Source organism: Manihot esculenta, chromosome 7, assembly GCF_001659605.2.
Source record: "Manihot esculenta cultivar AM560-2 chromosome 7, M.esculenta_v8, whole genome shotgun sequence".
In the NCBI taxonomy this organism is placed as follows: Eukaryota; Viridiplantae; Streptophyta; class Magnoliopsida; order Malpighiales; family Euphorbiaceae; genus Manihot; species Manihot esculenta.
In genome coordinates, this window is record NC_035167.2 from 456,588 (window position 1) to 466,509 (window position 9,922).

Consider the following 9,922-nt stretch of genomic DNA (forward strand, 5'->3'; position numbering starts at 1 on the left):
ACATCTTGAGGGCAAAGATAACTGCTGCCATCTCCAGATCGTGTGTGGGGTAATTCATCTCATGCCTCTTTAGCTGTCTAGAAGCATAAGCGATCACCCTACCATTCTGCATCAACACACAACCCAAGCCTACTCTGGATGCATCACAGAATACTGTGAAGTCCTCATTGCTGGTTGGCAGAGCTAACACTGGTGCTGAAGTCAACCTCTTCTTGAGCTCCTCAAAGCTTTCTTCACATCGATCGGTCCACTCGAACCTCTGATTCTTTCTGGTCAATCTGGTTAAAGGAGCTGCAATTTTGGAGAAGTCCTGTACGAACCTCCTGTAATAACCAGCCAAACCCAAGAAACTTCTGATCTCTGTCACTGAGGTGGGTCTGGGCCAGTTAGTCACAGCCTCTACTTTTTTGGGGTCTACCTCTATTCCATTCTCTGACACTATATGCCCCAAGAATGATATGCTCCTTAACCAGAACTCACACTTGGAGAACTTGGCATACAAGCCATGTTCCCTCAAGGTCTGCAAAACTATCCTCAGATGATGGGCATGCTCCTCTGCATTCCTGGAATACACTAGGATATCATCTATGAAGACAATAACGAAGTGATCCAGGTATGGTCTGAATATTCTGTTCATGAGGTCCATGAATGCTGCAGGGGCGTTGGTTAACCCAAACGGCATTACAAGGAACTCATAGTGCCCATATCTGGTCCTGAAGGCCGTCTTTGGCACATCCTCCTCTCTGATTCTCAACTGATGGTACCCGGATCTCAGATCTATTTTGGAGAAACAACCCGCTCCTGCTAGCTGGTCGAATAGATCGTCGATCCTTGGCAATGGGTACTTATTCTTGATGGTGACTTTGTTCAACTGCCTGTAGTCGATACAAAGCCTGAGGGATCCATCCTTTTTCTTCACAAAGAGTACTGGAGCACCCCAAGGTGAGGTACTCGGTCGGATGAAACCCTTGTCCACCAGTTCCTGCAACTGTTCTTTTAACTCTTTCATCTCGGCTGGTGCCATCCTGTAGGGAGGGATAGAGATCGGTCTGGTACCAGGCGTTAACTCAATTTCGAACTCTATCTCCCTAGCAGGTGGTAACCCTGGCAGCTCGTCTGGGAAAACATCTAAGAACTCACTCACCACAGGCACTGAGGCGGGCTCTCTAACATGACTATCCAACTCCCTCACATGAGCTAGAAACCCCTGACATCCCCTCCTAAGCAACCTACGAGCCTGAAGAGCTGATATCAGACCTCTAGGTGTACCCCTCTTGTCTCCTCTGAAGACGACCTCTGACCCATCCTGACATCTGAACTTAACTACCTTGTCCCTGCAGTCCAAGGTAGCACCATGGGTAGATAGCCAATCCATCCCTAGAATGACGTCAAAGTCTGTCAAATCTAGAACCACAAGGTCGGCGGACAAGCATCTTCCCTCTATAAAAACTGGACTACACTGGCAGACTGCCTCTGCCACTGACGGGTCGCACTTGGGTCCACTGACCCATAGGGGACACTCTAACCCAGAGACCATCAACCCTAACCTCTGAACGGCTCTCGGTGCAATAAAAGAATGAGATGCACCCGGGTCCATTAATGCATACACATCAGAACACCCAATGATGAGAGTACCTGACACCACGGTGTTGGATGTGTTAGCCTCCTGCTGCGTCATGGTGAAGATCCTGGCTGGAGCTGACGGACCTTCACCTCTGAACCCTGCTGAAGAAGAGGCTGACCCTCTCCCTCTGCCTCTGCCACTGGCCTGTGTAGCAGCTGGAGCTACTGGTTGTGCCACACTTCCTGAAGCTGTCTGCTGTGTCTGTGCCATAGGAACTGCTTTAGGACATTGCCATGACATATGCCCCTCTTGCCCACATCTGTAGCAGGTCGTCGTCCCATACCGGCATAAACCCCTGTGTGGCCTACCACACTTCGCACAAGCTGCATTATCTGCCCCAGAACTAGAACCACTGCCAAATCCCAGACTAGACTTGACCTTGTTCCAGAACTTATTCTTCTTACCCTTGGGTTTACCCCATCTCTTACTGCCTGAAGCTGCTGCACTCAAGGTAGAGGGATCTAACCTTCCCCCACCCGGAGTTTTAGAACCAGAAGCTTGTGCCACTGTCTGTTTGACTGTCCCCTGAACGATGGCACTAGCCTCCATTCTCCTAGCCATGTCTACTATGGCGTGAAAACTCTCTCTATCTGCTGATTGTACCAAGGAGGAATACCTGGGATGGAGCTTCATGATATACCTCCTCGACTTCTTCTGGTCTGTGCTAAGGTCTTGCCCAGCAAAAGGCAGCAACTCCATAAACCTGTCAGTATATTCGTCTACACTCATGTCATCGGTTTGCCTCAACTGCTCGAATTCTATCATCTTTAATTCCCTTGAACTATCAGGGAAAGCCCATCCTGCAAATTCATTAGCGAACTCTTCCCACGATAGGCTATCCACCCTCGGCTTCACATAGTTTTTGAACCACTCACGGGCCTTTTTGCATTTCAAGGTGAAACCAGCCATCTGAATGGCTCTACTGTCATCAGCTCCGATCTCCTCTGTGATCATCTTGACCTTCTCCAAGTACACAAACGGGTCATCACCTGACTCAAACTGGGGAGCACCCAACTTCATGTAATCTGTCATTTTAGCCTTGCTTCCCCCAGATGAGCTAGGCTGAGGTATCTGGGTATCTGGGCATGTAGGTGCTGGTGGTGGTGGAGGTACAGCATCCCCTGAGGTAGGGTTTGCTGGATTTGGATAGTATGGTGGAGGTGGGTACACTGGGTACTGTGGATATGGTGGGTAGTATGGTGGGTATGGCATCTGTGTGGGGTAGGGGTTAAAACTAGGGTAATCCGATGTACCTCCCATCGAATACCCGGGATTTTGGGTGTAGGGCGGATAGTGAGGTGGCTGAACAAATCCCGAGGCCTGAGTGCCTCCTTGGGATTCTCCCATACCCTCTTCTGACATACTGACGCCCAAACTGCCATCCCTCCTTTGATCAACATCCATCTGATCCCCCATATCCTCTGACATACCTCCCTGCACTGTTCCTCTGACTGATCTGCTTCTTCCCAGATCTAAAGACCTTCTTGGGTCTCTCACTGCTCGGTCCCTGTTGGACCTACTTGACATTGCCCTAGGCAATGTTGAAGGACGGGCATCAGTGCCCTCGTCCTGAGGTGGTATTCCAGTCAATCGCGCAGATCGACGGGTTCCTCTCATCCTGTTTTCTGAAAACAGCACATAGCACAGCAAATATTAGCATCATATGATTCATGTGGGCACACATGAATCCCCATCACATACATATCACATCATTTATGCACATGCATTTTATCATGGCATATCATATCATCATAGCAAGACAGGACTCTACATCCTATCCTAGTGGACATGACTTTTGCCTATTGTGCTTGACCTTCTATAACATCTATGAGCCCGACACTCTAGGTCCGACCATATGAACCTAGGGCTCTGATACCACTCTGTAACGCCCCGGAAATCCGGACCGCTACCGGCGCTAGGATTCAGGTCGGCTTAAGGCCGCCGGAACCCGTAGCAAGCCTACATACATCCTGTTTACCTGTTTAATCCCATACATGATCAACAAACATACATAAGAATTAAAAACTTTTCTTTTTCTTCATATACCAAACTCAACCTGTGCATGCACTGTATTCATCATATACATAAACATTAATCCCTCTGTGGGATTTCATCAAAGCCTCAACGGCAATATACATTCAGTGTTGAGTTGGTTCACATATTCATCATAAAATAAGATCATGTACATACCAAGGGATTAACAAATACTATGGTCAAGCACAACTCTATCCTCAATGAGCTTAGTTACATAAACATAACTATTTCAAACTTTACATTACATTCTTATCATTTGTCATGTCCACATACTCTAGCTATTACATACATATGACTTTTCTCTTCTTTTCTTCTCTATCACTCCCGTACCTGCAAACCTGGGGGTTAGGGGAGAGGGGTGAGCTAAAAGCCCAGTGAGCAGAAACTAAAAACATTATATTAAAATTCATGCTTTCATGAAATGCATCATAACGCAGACAATTCACATCAAGGGTGAACCTGTCACCAATTAGTCCCAACATAGTCTCGTGCCAGGCCGTAGCATGGGGTCCTGGTCTTCCTGTCATAACATACATAAAGTCTCGTGCCAGGCCGTAGCATGGGGTCCTGGTCTTCCTGTCATATCAGATATAAAGCCTCGTGCCAGGCCGTAGCATGGGGTCCTGGTCTTCCTGTCATAACATACATAAAGTCTCGTGCCAGGCCGTAGCATGGGGTCCTGGTCTTCCTGTTATATCATATATTAAGTCTCGTGGACTAATTGGATCATACAGCATTCACCCACAACCACAAAATAATATGCAATGCGACATATTCGTGTACTAATGCAATCAGCCTATTACATGTCATCATGATGCATGAAACATGCTCAAAACATTTAATTGCTTGATTTAAAACATTAAGCTTGTTTCCACTCACCTCTGGTTAGCTCTGACCAGACACTGAAGCAGCTCACTCACTGCTGGGGTCCTCGGTTCCTCGGGTCCGAACCTACACAGGTGGACTCCAATGAGGGACCAAACATATATAAACATAACTCTAATATATCCCCCAAAAACCCCCTAAAACATCATGAAAACATCATAGAAAATATGCATGAAATGGCTGAACAGGGCACCTTCGGCGGCACCTTCGGCGGCCGAAAGTCCTGGACAGAGACGAAACTCAGCTAGGTTCGGCGGCACCTTCGGCGGCCGAAAGTGCCAGACAGAGACGAAAGTCTCTTTTCGGGGGCACCTTCGGCAGCCGAAAGCTGCCTTCACAAGAGGGGTTCGGCGGCCGAAACTCCCTTCGGCTGCCGAACCTGGTTTCTGCCAAACGGCAGAAACTTGGTTCAAATGAACCTCCTGCCTCCCAAAACCATAGATCATGCATATTTCTCAACCAAAACACACATACAAGTTCCTAGGGGTCTCAAACATGCATATACCCCATCTACAACACTTCATTCACACACAATCAAGCTACATTGCTCAAACATCATTAAAACCCATAAACTCAACATATGTCCTAACATGCATTTCTACCCATAGATCTTACTTAAAACTTGTTTAAAACATAAAAAGGGTTCAAGATCGACCCTTACCTCTTGAAGAAACGAGAGGAAAGCGATCCTAGCTTGGAGATGGAGAGATTAAGCTCTTTGAACCTCCAAGCACTCAAAACTTGCTCAAAGCTCACAAATCTTCAAAACAAAGTTATAAACTTGTTAAAACCATGAAAGATCTAGAGGAAACACTCAAGATCGAGGGAGGAACGGTGGAGACTCACCTTGGCCGACAATGGGAGAGAAAGAGCTCGCCCGTGCGGACCAAGGGGACCCTTTTATAGTGGCTGGCCAGGCCACGTTCGGGGGCCGAATGTGCCTCCGCATCCATGCAATGTTCGGCGGCCGAACATAAGGTTCGGCGGCCGAACCTGCACTTCCCTCACTTAGACTTTCGGGGGCCTAACGTGCCTCCCAAAGTCCATGCATGTTCGGCGGCCGAAAGTGAGTTTCGGCGGCCGAACCTGGGTTTTTCCTTAGAGAATTTTCATGCAAAAACTTATTTAAAATCATACTTAAAACATTAAAATACATGAAAACATTTTATAAAAACATGCTTTTACCCTTCTAGAGGTTTCCGACACCCAAATTCCACCGGACGGTAGGAATTCCGATACCGGAGTCTAGCCGGGTATTACACCGAACATGACTTCGGCGGCCGAACCTAGATTCCCCCCGAAGGTCAAAACCTTGCTCTGTTTCATGCATACAGCCTCCCAAACTCATTTTCAACATGCAACTCAAACTTCTCAACATGCATAACCTCAAAATATACAGATGGGGGTCCCAAAACTAACTTAACACCTCAACAAAACACTTCATAACTTCAGATAACATACCGTCAACATAAACACCCTAAAAACCTATCATGCAACTTTCCCTCAAAACTTCATAAATCCTTCATAAAACGTAAAAAGGTGCTTAAAAGCATTACTTACCTCTTAGAGACAAAAGGATTAAGGACTCTAACGTGACAAATCTGGAGAAAACACTCCAAGTTGCAAATTCTTGATCTTTTGCTCAAAACTTCAAAAATATCATAAAACTCATCAAAATTCCAAAGAACTTGAAGAAAATCATGAAAAATCACCTTAGGAGGGTTTGGAGCTCACCTCCGGCAGCAGATGGAGAGAAAAATCTATCCATCAACTGACTTTGACTCCTTTTTTATAGGTGGATGGCCAGACCACCTTCGGCAGCCGCATGAGCCTCCAAAACCATGCAAGGTTCAGCGGCCGAAACTCACCTTCGACGACCGAACCTGGCATTTCTCCCTTGATGCATTTCTTTCAAAAACTCACTTCTTTTGATACTTAAAACCAGAAAACATCTTAAAATACATTTTAAAAAGAAATAATGCCCTTCTGAAGCACTCCGGCATCCGAGATTCCACCGGACAACATAAATTTCAATGCCGGCCTCCAGCCGGGTATTACATTCTCCCCCCTTTAAGAACATTCGCCCCCGAATGTTCCTAAAACATCAACACATAAGAAAGAGGGAAAGAACATACAAAACACTAAATAGTAACCTCAAAACAGATATGGATATTGCTGGAGCATAGATTCCCGTGTCTCCCACGTACATTCTTCTAAGTTGTGGTGGTTCCATAAAACTTTTACCATAGAGATTTCCTTGTTCCTCAGCTTTCTGATCTGCGTGTCCAAGATCCGTACTGGCTGCTCAACATAAGTGAGATCTCCAAGGATCTCTACATCAGGTTCCTGAAGAACCTTACTCGGATCAGACACAAATTTTCGTAGCATAGAAATGTGGAAAACCGGATGGATTCTTTCCATAGATGTAGGTAAATCCAGCTTATATGACACATTCCCAATCTTCTGCAGAATCTCGAAAGGTCCAATGTATCGTGGAGCTAGTTTACCCTTTTTCCCAAACCGAACCACCCCTTTCATTGGAGACACCTTTAGCAACACCATATCACCTTCCTGAAACTCTATCTGCTTTCTGTGGATGTCTGCATAGCTCTTCTGCCTACTGACAGCAGTCTTGATTCGTTCTCTGATAATGGGCACCACTCTACTGGTAATCTCTACTAGTTCAGCCCTTGCAAGAGCCTTTTCTCCCACTTCTTCCCAGCATACCGGTGATCTGCACTTCCTTCCATAGAGAGCTTTATAAGGAGCCATCCCAATGCTAGCATGATGACTGTTATTGTAGGCGAACTCCACCAGAGGTAGATGTTGCCTCCAAGAACCGCCAAAATCTAGCACACACATTCTGAGCATATCCTCTATCGTCTGGATGGAACTCCATGCAATCTTACTATCTCCTCCACATAAATTTGTGCTAATTTATCCACAGAATAGTCGCTCCTGACAGGAATAAAATGAGCAGACTTGGTCAATCTGTCGACTACCCATATGGAGTCTAACCTGTTGGATACTGCCGGTAATCCCACCACGAAATCCATAGCTATACTCTCCCATTTCCACTCTGGAATAGGTAGCGGGTTAAGCATTCCAGTCGGCTTTTAGTGTTCTAGCTTCACCCTCTGACAAACTTCACAAGCTGATACAAACTGAGCTATCTCTCTCTTCATAGCTGGCCACCAATACACCTTCTTCAAATCTTGATACATCTTGGTGGCTCCAGGGTGAATATTGTATCTTGCACTATGTGCTTCTCTCAAGATATCTTCTTTCAGACTCTCATTATCTGGTACACACAATCTATTCCCTTAGCGGAGAATCCCTGAACTGTCAAATCTGAATTCTGCACTGTTGTCTGACTGAACAGTCCTGGCAATTTTCACTAATTCAGGATCCTCATGCTATTTTTGAGCTACCTGCTCAAGAAATACGGGCGTTACTCTCATCTGAGCTACTAGTGCATCTGTACCAGACAATTCTAACTATAAACCTTCATCTAGAAGCTTATAGAACTCTGCCACCACCGGTCTCCTCACCGTTGCTATATGAGATAAACTGCCAAATGACTTCCGGCTAAGGGCATCTGCTACCACATTTGCCTTACCCGGATGGTACTGAATTCTGCAATCATAGTCACTGAGCAGTTCAACCCATCTCCTCTGCCTCAGGTTTAGCTCTTTTTGACTCAAGATGCACTGCAAGCTTTTATGGTCTGTGAAAATTTCGCATTTAACCCCATAAAGGTAATGTCTTTACATCTTGAGTGCAAAGATCACTGCTGCCATCTCTAGGTCGTGGGTGGGATAATTCAACTCATGCTTCTTCAGCTGTCTAGAAGCATAAGCAATCACCCTATCATTCTACATTAATACACAACCAAGTCCCACTCGGGACGCATCACAGAATACTGTGAAGTCCTCTCCACTAACAGGCAGAGCTAACACCGGTGCTGTCGTTAGTCTCTTCTTAAGCTCCTCAAAGCTCTCTTCACATTGATCTGACTATAAAAACTTTTGGTTCTTCCTTGTCAATCTGGTCATAGGAGCTACTATCTTTGAAAAATCTTGCACAAACCTTCTGTAGTAACCTGCTAAACCCAAAAAGCTCTTAATCTCTGTCACTGTAGTAGGTCTAAGCCAGTTAGCTACAGCCTCTATCTTCTTGGGGTCTACTGCTATTCCCTCTGCTGAAACTACATGCCCCAAGAATGACACGCTCCTTAACCAGAACTCACATTTAGAGAACTTGGCGTACAATCCATGCTCTCTCAGGGTCTGCAGAACTATTCTCAAATGCTGGGCATGCTCATCTGCATCTCTGGAGTACACTAGGATATCATCGATAAAAACAATAACAAATTGATCCAGATACTGCCTGAAAACTCTGTTCATAAGGTCCATGAATGCGGCTGGGGCATTAGTCAACCCGAACGGCATTACTAGGAACTCATAATGCCCATATCTGGTTCTGAAAGCTGTCTTTGGCACATCTGCTTCCCTGACCTTCAACTGGTGATACCCAGATCTAAGATCTATTTTAGAGAAACAACCTGCTCCAACTAGCTGGTCAAATAGATCATCGATCCTGGGTAGGGGATATTTATTTTTGGTAGTAACCTTGTTCAACTGTCTGTAGTCGATACAAAGTCTGAGGGATCCATCCTTTTTTCTGACAAACAGCACTGGAGCACCCCAAGGTGAGGTACTTGGGCGGATGAAACCCTTATCTACCAAGTCCTGTAGCTGCTCCTTCAACTCCTTAAGTTCTGCTGGTGCCATCCTGTAGGGAGGAATAGAGATAGGTCTGGTACCTGGCAACAGTTTAATTTCAAACTCTATCTCCCTATCAGGTGGTAATCCTGGAAGTTCATCTGGAAAAATATCAAGAAACTCATTGACTACTGGTACAGATGCTGGTTCCTTAACTTGATTATCCAGCTCCCTCACATGAGCTAGAAACCCCTAACACCCTCTCCTCATCAATCTACGAGCCTGAAGGGCTGATATCAAGCCTCTAGGCATGCCCCTCCTGTCTCCTTTGAAGACACACTCAGACCCATCCTGATCTCTAAACACAACTACCTTATTCCTACAGTCCAAAGTAGCACCATGTGTAGATAGCCAATCCATCCCTAGAATGACATCAAAATCCGTCAACTCTAGAACCACCAGATCAGCTGGAAGGCATCTACCCTCAATGAACACCGGACTGAAACGACAGACTGACTCTGCCAAAGATGGGTCACACTTGGGTCCACTGACCCAGAGAGGACACTCCAGACTAGAGACCATCAAACCCAATCTCTCAATGGCCCTCGAAGCAATAAAAGAGTGAGAAGCACCAGGGTCCATTAAAGCATACACA